Below are 15,001 nucleotides of genomic sequence, written 5' to 3'. Positions count from 1 at the left end.
AAAACTTGCCTGGATCCCTTACTTAATGGCATATTTATACTTCTTATCACAAATTGAGACTGTGTTTTTATAAATTATGTAGCATAATGAATTATAATGTATTCATTTTTCCTCTTTATCACTTAGCCAAACATGCTTGGTTTTAAATTTCTTTCACATAATTGAATTCTAAATGGTTCTCTAAATTAAATGCATTATCAACTTTTAAATAACCAAGTAATCAATATGTGACTGGAAATGGCATATATTGAACAGATAAGCATTTATGAATTGTGCATACCTATTATTGTAATTAGCCAACCTAAATGGAAAGCAGATACATAATGAGTCTTTATTTTCATACTCATATACATCCATCAATAGCACATTTTTTTCCAGTGAACTGAAATGAAATGTTTTAATGAGATGTCTGCATTTCTGGACTTGACAAATAATGAAAATAAAATTTTGGATACATTCCTGATTGTCAATGATGTATATATGTATGTAAAGGCACAATTTACATATGTATGAATGCATTATATATGTACATATGTACATATAGAGATTGATATATCTACATCCACATGTAATTTGAATAGAACAAACACTTCTACATGCATATGGAGAACCAACCACTATTTCAATACTTTATATAATAATAAAGACTGGGAAACAGTCATTACTTAGAAGGGAGCAAAAATTAAATAAATTATAACATATATGTATAACAAGATACTATGCACTGAATGACAATCAGGCTTGAACTTCATAAAGGTTCAGAAAGTATCCCAGGTTTATACTACTATGTTAAAAGTAATATCCAAAATAGTTTCTCCTTGTTTGTATTGGGATAGAGTAAAATAGTTATAAATTATCAACATATGGGAGTAAAATTTCTGAAGAGAAAATATTTTATTCCAATGTCATAGTTTCCGACACTTTAAAAAGTTTCAAGTATTCATTTAAAATACTTACATATTATCATACAACAAATAAAACTGAACTTTTCCCTTTCTTGATGAAAGTTGGGGAATAATTTTACTTTTTATGTACTTTATCTCTCTCTCTCTCTCTCTCTCTCTATATATATATATATATATATATATATATACATATATGGATATAGTATTCAAAATAGGATAATTTTTAGTAAAATAGCTCTACTATTTAACTCCCATTATAGCCCAACTGCCATCACTGCTATAATGAAGACCCAAGAACATAAGGTACTGAGTGAGAAATTTTCATTCATGTAGGCCAAAATCAGATGTAAATTTCAGGTAATCTAGATCTAGAATTCAAAACTTAATTTCCTTTTTTTCTGTTACTGCAGACTATAATAAGGCAAAAATTCTAATTTATACAGCTTGATTTAGGGCCAAAATTGCTAATTAGAGTGGTAATGGAGTTTAGATGCCTATTTAGAATGACCTCGAGAATTCAATTTACTGTATAGATGAAGATATAAGTGAATATACATGGAAAAATGGTTGATGATATAGATAAAGTAGTAGATAGATATTGACCCACATATACATTTAGATGTTTGACAATGATTTATACTTTATTTGTAAACATTGAGTTTGCATTTCTTCCTGAAGAATGAAGTAGAATGAAGCATAATAATCTGAACCAAAGAACTGTTCCTCAGCAAGGGACAAGCAATCCTGTCTTGTCAAAAGGAAAATAACATCTAAACAACCCTTAGATTAAAAATGAGGAAAACATAATACATAAAATTTTTCACAAACAACATTGTGGATGGTTTCACAATTGACAAAAAATAAAACTTGCTAACCTGAATATATCTATGTATAAAGATCTAGCAAAGTTAAGGAAATTATTTTTGTCAAAATACAATTTTTTGCTAACCCTCCAAGAAACAACAAAGCTTAACTTTTCTCAGTCTCTTTCAGTCAATACTGATCTAGAATCTATCTTTACACTATTGAAACCTCTGCTTCTATTTTAAATTCTAGGACTTTTGCTCTGATTTTCTAGTTATATCCTCCTTGTGTTGCATAAGGGAATAATCATCCTAATTAAAGAAATGACAATAAAAAAACCAAGACAGCCAATCAATATATTTTTATGGTAAAGATTGTAACTGTGTTGTACACGATTTTAAGCAAATGACATTATGATGGTGCTACCCAGCATTTTTTAGGAGATTATTCTACTTTTCTCCCTACTTATGTGGGAAGAGTCACTTTAAATGTGAACTATGAACACTGTATGAATAGCTGTTTAGGAAGACCTATATATTAATGGAGCAAGTCAGATATATCAAATTGCTCATTTATATGTAAAAATGGATATGTTCAACTAGGCTAGCTTAAGAATTATGACAATAGGAGAAAACTTCTGGAGTCTGAATATCAATGTAAAAGTTGAAAGAGGAAAAAGAAACACATTTCACGAAACAGAAATAGCTATTTTACTCCCTAAACAAAGCTATATAGTTTCTTTCATGGGAAGTATTTAGAAACCACTCAAACATTGAGATTTTCTTTGTCTCTTTGTGTGATAAAATTATGCAGGATTATATGGCTAAAAAACCCATCCAGTACATAAAAGAAAATGATTGCTATTTTTGGAAATTCAGAAAACTGTATATTATGTTATCAACAAATGTAAATTACTATAGTGATAGTTCCACTTTATTTCTCTCTAAAATGTTTCTTCTTTGAATTATCTAAGGAAAGAAGTTTTAGGTTAAAAAGGTGGAAATTGATATTTGTACTTCTATCATGCTTAACTTAAAATGATTGCTGTAAGCTATAAATTTATAACATAAGCTTAACTTTTGTCTTTTTTGTGCACTATTATGCTCAGAGTTTTTCACAAGACATTTCATGTATTTTTTCCTTGTGACTACTATTCTCACAACTTTTCTCTGTAAATACTGATAAAGTTAAAACTATTAATCAACTGCATACAAGATACAGAGCTTGAAAAGATAATAATGTTGGACCTAAGAAATGTAGAGTACAATTATTTTCAGAAATTAATTGGTACTTGCCATTGTTTCATGGAGGAGAATATGGTGGAACAAATAGAGTTATTGGCCAAATATTAAGATAATAATTCATTATTTAAATAATTTTTGTGAAATTTTTGTGACATTATATTTTTATATAGAACAGTAAGACCACCAACTCCCCATTTAGGCTAGGCTGGCCTCTATCTTCTTGACTTAACCTCAACTGTTGGATTACAAACATTTTCTTCTTCTTTAAGGGAATTCTTACATATTTTCTTTTTTTCTTTTCTTTTCTTTCTTTTTTTTTTTTTTTTTTGTCGGTCATAGGTCTTGAACTCTGGGCCTGGGCACTGTCTCAAGCCCTTCAGCTCAAGGTGAGCGCTCTACCACTTGAGCCACAGCGCCACTACTGGGAATTCTTATATAATAAATAACTAAAAATAATCATGCCCCAAATCCCCACTGTTCTACGAATTAAATTGATTTTTAGAAATTTCTGAACAGATATGCCAAAGGTAAAGGTTTGCAAAGATTTTTTAAAATAAAATTTGTATTACATAACACAAAAAATATTTCTGAAATGGATGTGAAAGGGAGAATAATGTCTTAGAAGACAATTCTGTTTTTATTTTCTCTACATATATATATATATATATATATATATATATATAGGTATTGTAAAAATATTGTACAGAGGGGTTACAGTTACATGAGTAGGGTAATAAGTACATTTCCTATTGAGCATTGTTACCTCCTCCTTTGTTTTTTTCCTACCATCCCTTCCCTCCCCATCTCCCCAACTTCTCCCCTTACCTCCCCGGAAGTTATAAGGTTGGTTTTCAACATAGTGTCCTGCACATCTCATCGTTACAATGGGTCAACCTGCATCCCCATTTAAACGTTCAGCTCTATCCCGTCTCTTCCCCAATTAATTTCTCTACATTTTACACTCATTTCTCTTTCAAGTTCAAATTGTTTATTAGGGAGACACAAAACTTAGTATACTAGACAGAAAAAAAATAGAACTGCTTTTCCTTTTTCATCAACAATACTAATCACTGCACAAAAAAGTCACACAAAATTTTGCAGAGTGACAGAAATATAACTAGAAAAATCTGATTTGTTTCTATCTTCTTTATATATTTTACAATAACTTTTAGCCAATGGCTTATTTGATCAGTCCTTTGCAAGAAAGAGCGACAAGACAGACCTTCCAGAGATGAAAAATAAATGTGAAATGTATGGGCAGCTCTCAACTGTGCTGAGCTTCATGCAGAAAAAATCAGTGATAAAAAGAAAATTTCTAAATAAAAACTTATTTGTGTTAGTTTCTTAAATTCAAATTTTAAAATATACCTTATTGATTTGGATTATATACTACCAATTGGTATGGATTATTCTCTTTAAATACTTCTGAGCAATTGACGTTTCCTAGCTGTAAATGACTAAGTTCATATATCTAGGAAAGCAGCATTCATTTGTTGCAAAAGTTTATTCAGGATAATAAGTTTCTCATATACACGTATGTGAACCAACTATTTTTACATGGTCATAGGTCTTGAACTCTGGATCTGGGCGCTGTCCCTCAATTCTTCAGCTCAAGGCTAGCACTCTACCACTTGAGCCACAGCACCACTTCCGGTTTTCTGGTGGTTATTTGGAGGTAAGAGTCTCATGGACTTTCTTGCCCCTGCTGGCTGGCTTTGAACAGCAATCCTCAACTCTCACCCTCTTGAGTAGCTAAGATTACAAGCGTGAGCCACTGACACCTGGCTACACGGATTTTTATCTTTGACTATCAAGAAAATCAGAATAAAACATACTATCACCAATAACTGAAACATAAGAATGTATGGCACACATTGTTAAACTTGTGAAAAAATTAATTTAGTACAGTAGATGACATGACATTGTCCACCATTTTTTGTTTAGTATTTATGTTTGTGCCAAGGTTGGAACTCAGTGCCTCAAGCTTATTCGTTTTATTTATCATATCCAACAAGTTTTCATCTTAGTCACACTTTGTTGTTGTTGTTGTTGTTGGTTAATGGGACTTCTTAAACTTTGAGCCTGGGCTCTGCCTCTGCCATCTTGTGCTCAAGGCTAAGCTCACTCTACCAGTTTGGGCCACAGAGCCACTTCTAGTTTTCTGGTGGTTAATTGGAGATAAGAGTCTCATCGAGAAGTTCCGGGAAGATGGCGGAGGAGAAGCTGGAATCTGAACAAGCTCTCGCATAGAAAGTAGTTTTAGAGTTCCAGTGAACAGTCCTAAGCCAGAGAATCACACCAAGTGTGCCATCACAGGACAGAGAGTTAGACAAGAGAGGGGAAGCCAAGGAAACGCATCAGCTGCCGCTCCGGCGGCGGGGTCGCGGCGGCGACCACCGCCGCGGAGTCATACCTGAGACACAGAGAGTCGGGGACGAAGGAGCCAGACGCAGCGGATGAGCGGATTCTACTCAACACCAACAAGAACCGACAAGGAGCGAACATCTTCATCCTGCTGTTTGCAGACCAGAGACGACCCAGGATCCAAGACTCGGCGTGAGTACAAGGCTGACGCCCTCACTCCTCAGGGAGCAGAGGAGGGAAGGCCACCCCTCCCCCCCCAGCACCGGTGATCTCCATCTTGGATACCGACAAAGCTCGGAGGAGCTGCTAGCTCCAGCTCAGGCCTTGGAATAAAATGAGTCATTTAGCAGGTCACAAGAACTTAAGGGCGAAGTGACCTGCCAGACTCAGCTCCATCCAGGGAAAAGTCACCCAGCTCAGGCGCCAGCCATCGGAGTGCCTTGCCTCACTGGGTAACCAGAGCCAGAGGCTGCCCCTCCCTCTAGCAGCCACCACAATCAATTGAAAAACAGAAACCCTGAGAATGGCTCCAGGCTGGGCGCTGTGAGCTTTATCACAAAATAGCCCCAGGGAAAAGCTACTGTTTGTTGAAAGGCCTCAACTGTACCCAGAACCTAGCCTCATCACCACATCCCCCTCTTTTGTGACTCTCAAAGCAGACCACCCTCCCAGAAAACTAACCTGGGAGGGGGATCTCAAAATCTTGGGTAAAGCAGAGCATTTTTCTGCCTCTCCCAACCAACCGACTTAAGAAACCAATCAAGCCACAGGACCTCAAGCTGACCAGAGACTCCAACAAGAGACTGGTTGCAGACAAAAGGGAGATACAGGATTCTTCCCACTCCTCCCCCCCCCCCAAAAAAAAAATCAAAAGGCTTTATCTTTTTTTTGTTCTTCTTCTTCTTCTTTTCTTTTTTTTTGCGACCATATATATATATATATATATATATATATATATAAATTTTTTCCCTTCTAAAACTTTTATTAATCTTTAATTTTTGCCTCTTCTGAAAAAATAATTGTTTTCCAGTAACTTTTTTTTCTCATCATATAATTTTTATTTTAGGAATACGTGAATGAGAGTTTTCCTTTCTTTTTTTGTCTTCTTTCTCTTTTTCTTTCTTTCTTAATTATCTTTTTGTTTTTTATCTAGCTCTACTGAACTTCTGATTTTTTCTTCTCCCTTTCCCATCCTTAAAGCTTTTCCAATCTCCTCTATGTCCCTCCCCTTCTCTGAACATATTCACATTCCTCTCTAAATAGACGGTCTTTTAACCTCTATAATAACATTAATTTTTACGTTTCTATTCTTTTTCTGGTCTCTCTTTATTCCCCTTTCCGTCTCTTCTTTTTCTCTCTCTCTCTACTTGCATCCTACCCAACCCATTTCCTGCACTGTGATTAGGACATAGTTAACTCTCCCTGTGCCTCCCCACACCAATCTATTCCTATTTTTTACCCACATCTCTCCCTAATCCTAATAATTTCTGGTTTTCCAAATTCTTTTCTGAGGTTCGAAGTCCTTTAACATGATGTTGAATAGATGTATCTGTTGAACTAGATTGTATCTGTAGACTATTGACTGTACAAATGCAAACTTTGGTTGATGGTTGCCTTAAGATAGTGTTCTAGCACAAAACTGGTGCAATCTTTATCTCAAATGGGCCGAGTAAGCCGGAAAAACACAAGAAAAATGGCAAATTCGGGTATCTCAATTCCCAACCTTGATAATCAGGGATTAGAACAGATAAAGAATAATCCAGAGGAGAGTTCCCAAATAGCTCTACAAACACTAATAGCAAACATGATAAATGAGAAGTTTGACAATGTACAAAGGACTATGTATGAGCGTGATAGGGAGAGAGAGGAGGCATCCCAGAATTTTATACAGGAATATCATAAGCGTGAGGAAGCTTCTCAAAAACTGATACAGGATTTGCGTGAACAACTTGAGAATACTCAAAGAAAAAGGGAGGAATGGCGTGAGCAGGCAGAGAACACTCAAAGAGAACTGCAGGAATCCCACAGAAGGGAGGAAACTAATCAAAGAGTAATTCACGAATTAAGAGACCAGGTAGAGAATACACAAAGATCACTAAAGGCATTCATGGAATCCATTAACAAAGAGCTGAAGGAAGTCAGAGAGACCACAAAGGGAATGCCCAATGGAACCCAACAGAAGGAATGGGAGTCCAAAGAAACAATAACCAATCAACTAAGTGATTTGAGAATAAACACTGAACACCAAATTAAGGAAGTAAAGAAATTCATACAAGACCTAAAACAGAGCTTCAACAAAGAACTTGAAGCCATCAAAGCTGACCAATTAGAAGGAAAAGAGATAAAAAACAAAGTAGAGAGTCTTGACAGCAGGTTAGACGATGCAGAAGATCGAATCTCAGGGATTGAAGACAGCCTAGATATTATAGAGAAAGAACATACAACCATCCAAGACAAGTCCAAGAAATATGATTGGTCTATCCAACACCTGGAAGACACCATCAGAAGGCCCAATCTAAGGATAATGGGTGTAGAGGAGCACCTAGAAACAGAAGTTAATGGTCTAGGAAATTTGTTTAACAGGATCCTAGCAGAGAACTTCCCAAACATACAAAAAGATAGGCCTATTCAGATACAAGAAGCTTTTAGAACCCCAAATAGACCAGACCAGAATAGGACATCCCACTGTCACATTATAATCCACACAGGATCAACCCAGACCAAGGAAAAGATCCTTAAAGCTGTCAAGGAGAAAAGGTTAATCACCAATAAAGGGAAACCAATTAGAATTACCTCAGATTTCTCAGCAGAGACAATCAAAGCAAGAAGAGCCTGGAATGACATATGCCATGCCCTAAAAACAAACAACTATCAACCAATAATACTGTACCCAGCTAAACTCTCCTTCATAACTGAAGGCCAAATAAAAACCTTCCATAGCAAAGAAAAATTGAAACAATACATCTCCACCAAACCAGCCCTGCAAAAGATTCTTAAAGATGTCCTACACATAGAAAACCAACAAGAACACAACAAAGGCCAAGAAACTGCACCCAAACTGAGAATCCAAGAACCTTAGGAAGAACCCAATTTTGGCAGCCCCCAAGAAGGTGGATAACATGGCAGGAACTCCCAAATACCTCTCAGTACTATCTCTTAAGGTTAACGGACTGAACTCTCCAATTAAGCGACATAGACTGTCTAGTTGGATTAAAAAACAAGACCCTTCTATCTGCTGCCTGCAGGAGTCACATCTTGCCCGTAAAAACAAACATATTTTCAAGGTTAAAGGCTGGAACAAAATCTACCAAGCAAACGGCCCTCATAAACAGGCGGGAGTTGCAATCCTAATATCAGATAAAATAGACTTCAAATTAAAATTCATGAGAAGAGATAAAGAAGGTCGCTACATACTAATTAAAGGATCTCTCCTTCAGGAGGATATTACAATTCTAAATATCTATTTGCCAAACAATGGAGCACCCAAATTTATCAAAGAAACACTACTTTCCCTCAAATCCCATATAGATCCAAAGACATTAATTGTTGGGGATTTTAACACACCACTCTCCCCACTAGATAGATCAACTCAGCAAAAACTCAACAGAGAAACCGCAGATCTAAACAGCTGCATAGATCAACTAGACTTAACAGACATCTACCGAACATTTCACCCAGCAGCATCAGAATACACGTTCTTCTCAGCAGCACATGGAATGTTTTCTAAAATAGACCACATTTTAGGCCACAAAGCAAACTTGTCTAAATTTAGAAACATTGAAGTTATACCTTGCATTCTCTCTGACCACAAGGGAATAAAATTAGAACTCAACACCAAAAGCCACCAAAGAAAGTCCGGTATCACATGGAGGCTGAACAACACACTGCTGAATCATGAGTGGGTCATGGAAGAGATTAGAAAGGAAATTCAAATGTTCATGCTATTCAACAAAAATGAACACACAAATTACCACCTCCTCTGGGACACAGCAAAGGCAGTACTCAGAGGCAAGTTTATAGCTCTGAGCTCCTACATCAACAAATTGGAGAGATCGGAAACTAACAATTTAATGACACATCTAAACCTCCTTGAAAAAGAGCAGCAAGATAAACCCCAATCCAGTAGATGGAAAGAAATAATCAAAATTAAATCAGAATTAAATGAATTAGAATCCAAAAAAACTATAGAAAGAATCAACAAAACAAAGCGTTGGTTCTTCGAAAAACTTAACAAAATTGACAGACCCTTAGCAAACCTTATCAGAAAAAGGAGAGAACACTCCCAAATTAATAAACTCAGAGATGAGAATGGAAACATCACCACGGAAACAACCAAGATTCAGAACATTATAAGGGAATACTTCTCAAAACTTTATGCTAATAAGTTTGAGAACTTGACAGAAATGGACCTTTTCCTAGCAAATATTGACATGCCAAAACTAAACCAAGATGAGTTAAACCAGCTTAACAGGCCCATATCAAGCATTGAAATAGAAACAGCAATAAGAGACCTCCCAGCTAAGAAAAGTCCAGGACCAGATGGTTTTACAGCGGAATTTTACAAGGCCTTCAAAGCAGAGCTCACACCAATACTCCTCCAACTCTTCAATGAAATTGAAAGAGAAAGCTCACTACCGAACTCATTCTATGAAGCCATCATAACCCTCATCCCAAAACCAGGCAAGGACTCATCAAAGAAAGAGAACTATAGACCCATTTCTTTGATGAACATTGATGCAAAACTTCTCAACAAAATTTTGGCCAATCGACTTCAACAATTCATCCAAAAAATCATACACCATGATCAAACAGGATTCATTTCAGGGATGCAAAGCTGGTTCAATGTTTGCAAATCAATTAATATTATTCATCACATCAACAGGAGCAAGAATAAGAACCACATGGTTATCTCAATAGATGCAGAAAAAGCATTTGACAATATCCAACACCCCTTTATGATGAAGGTTCTGGAAAAATTAGGAATCCATGGAACATTCCTCAATACAATAAAGGCTGTATATGACAAACCTACAGCCAGCATTATACTCAATGGAGAAAAACTAAAGCCATTTCCTCTTAACTCAGGAACGAGACAAGGATGCCCATTCTCTCCACTTCTCTTCAATCTAGTATTAGAATGCCTAGCTACAGCAATAAGACAAGATGCAGACATAAAGGGGATCCAAATAGGGAAAGAAGAAATAAAACTCTCCCTCTTTGCAGATGACATGATCTTGTATTTAAAGAATCCCATAGACTCCACTCCCAAATTACTCAAGCTGATTCAAAACTTTGGCAAAGTAGCAGGTTATAAAATTAACCCCCCAAAATCAATGGCTTTTCTATATGCCAACAATGAGAAAAGTGTGGCTGAAATTAGGAAAGCAACTCCATTTGTAATAGCCCCACAAAAAATAAAATACCTAGGAATTAACTTAACCAAAGAAGTGAAGGACCTCTATGATGAAAACTTTAAAATCTTGAAAAAGGAAATCAACACAGAACTTAAAAAATGGCAAAACCTCCCATGCTCCTGGATTGGAAAGATTAACATCGTGAAAATGGCAATACTTCCCAAGGCTATCTACAAATTCAACGCGATACCTATCAAAATTCCACCCTCATTCTTCAAGGAAATAGAGGAGGCAATCCAAAAATTCATATGGAACAATAAAAGACCCCGAATAGCAAAAACGCTCCTCAACGGAAAGAACACTGCTGGAGGAATATCAATACCAAATTTCAAAGTCTACTATAAAGCCATAGTAATCAAAACAGCTTGGTATTGGCATAAGAACAGACCTCAGGACCAATGGAATAGAATTGAAAACCCAGAAATGAACCTACAGACCTATAGCCATCTAATCTTCGATAAGGAAGCTAAAACAATAGAATGGAAGAAAGACAGCCTCTTCAGTAAATGGTGCTGGCAAAATTGGTTAACTACATGTAGAAAACTAAAGCTAGATCCTTATATATCACCCTGCACCAGAATCAACTCCAAATGGATAAAAGACCTTGAACTCAAAGCAGACACTCTGAAAACATTACAGGATGGAATAGGAGAAACCCTAGGTCTGCTTGGCTCAGGTCGAAATTTTCTGAATAGAGACCCGGAAGCACAACAAATCAAAGAAAGGTTGGACAAATGGGATTGCATAAGATTGCAGAGCTTCTGCAGGGCAAATGACATAGCTGGCAAGATCAATAGAAAGCCCACCGATTGGGAGAAGATCTTTACTAGCCATACAACGGACAAGGGTCTCATATCTAAAATATACTTGGAACTCAAAAAATTAAACCACCCAACAACAAATCCTCAAAGAAACAACTACCCAATAAATAAGTGGGCGAAAGACTTAAAGAGAAGCTTCTCTGAAGAAGAAAGAAGGATGGCCAATAGACACATGAAGAAATGTTCAACATCCCTAGCCATAAAAGAAATGCAAATCAAAACAACATTGAGATATCACCTCACTCCAGTTAGAACAGCAAAAATCAAGAACTCTAACAACAACAGATGCTGGAGGGGATGTGGACAGAAAGGAACCTTACTTCATTGTTGGTGGGAATGTAAACTTGTTCAACCACTTTGGAAAGCAGTATGGAGGTTCCTCAAAAGACTTCACATAGAGCTCCCCTATGATCCAGCAATCCCACTTTTGGGCATTTACCCAAATGTTTACAAACAAGACCACACTAAAGCTACCAGCACAACTATGTTTATTGCAGCATTATTTACCATAGCTAAGATATGGAACCAACCCAGATGCCCCTCAGTAGATGAATGGATCAAGAAAATGTGGTATATATACACAATGGAATTCTATGCCTCCATCAGAAAGAATGACATTGCCCCATTTGTTAGGAAATGGAAAGTTTTGGAAAAAATTATATTAAGTGAAGTAAGCCAGGCCCAAAGAAGCATAGGTCCCATGGTTTCCCTTATTTGCAATATCTAGTATAGGTATGAGTCAAGCGGAAAAGGTCAGATAATGTGATGTTAGGAAAATGAACCCTTAAATATGTATTTTAATGCTTTCGTTTCTTTCATGCATGTGTTTCTAACGCATTTGTAAGATTATTTCTTTGTTGCTTTGCATGTCCCTCCCCACAGTGTAACCCCCGCTTTCACTATATTTGATGTCAGTATAACATGTGGAGGAGATGGGGACAAACAAGTCGTTTAAGGATTCAGGTGGACCTGTTGCAACAATGAGAAGTACAAAATGTCATGTCAAAACCAGCTTTACAATGTCGGTGTGGGGGGGGGAGGGGGGTATAATTGGGTGGGGGGAGGGGGGTAAAATTGGGTGGGGGGAGGGGGGAGGCGGGGAAGGGAAGTGAAGGGTAAACAAAGGAGGAGGCTGCAATGCTTGGTAAGAAATGTATGCATTATCCTGCCCATGTAATTGTAGCCCCTCTGTACAGTATGTTCTCAAATAAAATAAAATACAATTAAAAAAAAAAAAGGCAAACCTGAAAAAAAAAAAAATAAAGAGTCTCATCGACTTTCCTGCCCAGGCTAGCTTTGAACCACAATTCTTAGATCTAAACCTCCTAAATAGCTAGGATTACAGAGATGAGACACTAGCTCCCGGCTTGAGTCATTTATCTTTTAAAAAAATAAATTTTTATTGTGAGAATACTCTACAGAGGAGGATTACAATTACATGAGCAAGGTAATGAGTACATTTCTTATCAAGCATTGCTGCCTCCTACTTTTTTTTCCCCCTACGATCCCTGCCCTCCCATCTCCACAACTACACTCCCTCCTTTCCCTTCCTGCCAAAGTTGTAAAGTTTGTTTTTCGACATAGCATCTTGTACATCTCATTGTTACAATGGGTCCACCTGTATCCCTTCTTAAACCATTTGTTTTTTCCCTTTCCCTCCCCAAATTATACCAACATCAAATAAAGTGAATGTTTTCACTTTTACCGTGGGGGAGGGCCATACAAAGCAGCAAAAAAATCACCTTATAAATATGTCAGAAACAATAGCAATAAAGGAAAAAAAAACACTTGTGATCTATTTATCCTTTTTTATCTGGCTCTTAGCTGTCTATTTAGGGGATGGAGTTTACTAGATTTAATGTGCCAGGACTTCCTTCAAACAGCAATGCTTAGGACTCTGTCCCCAATATTATAATCTTGAGCCACTCGTGGCCACCTTTGCTTGTATAATTTGTACAAAAATACTTTTTGGCCTTTTTACCTAGAGGTTCTGTGTTCATAAACCAAACATGAAAATTTACTCAGAAATAAATATATCTCTATTGAATTGGTACATTCCATATTTACTAAACAATACAGTACAATTTTGTACATGGCATTTACATTGTATTTAGGCAAAAATCAGTATTATAGATATTATTTAAAATACATGCAATAATATGCACATGTTGTAATGCAATGGTTTTTCAATTAACGTAGGACAAAAGTATTAAGATATTTTAGTACCTATCTATGGAAACACTAGTTCAGAATAGTATCAAGAGTATAAAATAACAATAATAATAGATCTTTTAAATATTGTAATCTACCAACTAGTTATGCTGTAAAACAGCAGCAATAAAAAGTGAGATAAATAATTACATACCAAAAATCACATGCAAATAAAAAAGAAAAAGTTGGTGACTGTCCAAGGAACATATATTAAACCCCACTTGAGTAAATGTTCTTTTAAATAAAATTCACAAGGGAGGATACTATTCTGAGACCCAAACACAATGGACAGTTTAATGAAGAGAACATGAATGAATCCAGTAAACCCAGCAAGCTGATTATAAGGGTACTTAAGGAGACCACTCAGCACATAGCAGAGGGAGATCAGAAAATACATATTTTTCATCACTATACAGGAAAGATGAGAATATAAGGGACTGAGAGTCAGTGATTTCAACCAGTTTTCCATTAGGACTTTTTTGGGATAAATAAAATTATATGTAATAAGATACACATACACCTTAGTTTAAGGAATAAGTTTAAGTTGATCTTGTTATAGCAAAGGACAATGTACACAAACCATGAATATGTGGATTTGTTCTAGCTACAGACAAGACAACAAAAAATTATATTTTAAAGATTCTAAAAGATCTATATATTTATTAAAACAATTTTAGAATAAATAGATTGTAATGAGGCTTGGTATACGTGTGTGTGTGTGTGTGTGTGTGTGTGTGTGTGTGTGTGTGTGTGTGTGTGTGTGTGTGTGTGTGTGTGTGTGTTTATGCTGATACAAGGGCTTGAACTCAGACCTTCATGCTCTGGCTGGTGCTCTACAACTGGATCCATGCCTCTGTTTCTGATTTTTCTGTTTTTGTTTTGTTTTTTTTTTAAGATAAGAATCTGTTGGATTTGTCTGCCAGGATTTATCTCTGGCTTTGAACTAGGATGCTGAGATCTCAACTTCCAGATTAGCTAATATTATAGGCATGAGCTACTGGCATCCAGCTGCAAATTCTTATATTGCATTGAGCAGAAAGAACTTTATTCAACATAAATCAACAAATCACAAACGTTTTTTGTCTCCATATTTTGATTCGTTCTAAGAGTCTAAATATATCATATACTATTTTAGAAATTATTTATATGAAATTAAAAGTTTTTAATTTTTGAATATAAAAAATGGGAAAATAAGTATATGTTCGGAAACACATTTTATATGTTAAAAACACACATCC

Source organism: Dipodomys merriami, unplaced genomic scaffold (assembly GCF_024711535.1).
Source record: "Dipodomys merriami isolate MVZ:Mamm:240054 unplaced genomic scaffold, mDipMer1.0.p SCAF_20, whole genome shotgun sequence".
NCBI classification, from domain to species: Eukaryota; Metazoa; Chordata; class Mammalia; order Rodentia; family Heteromyidae; genus Dipodomys; species Dipodomys merriami.
Note: the sequence above shows the minus strand (reverse complement) of the source record.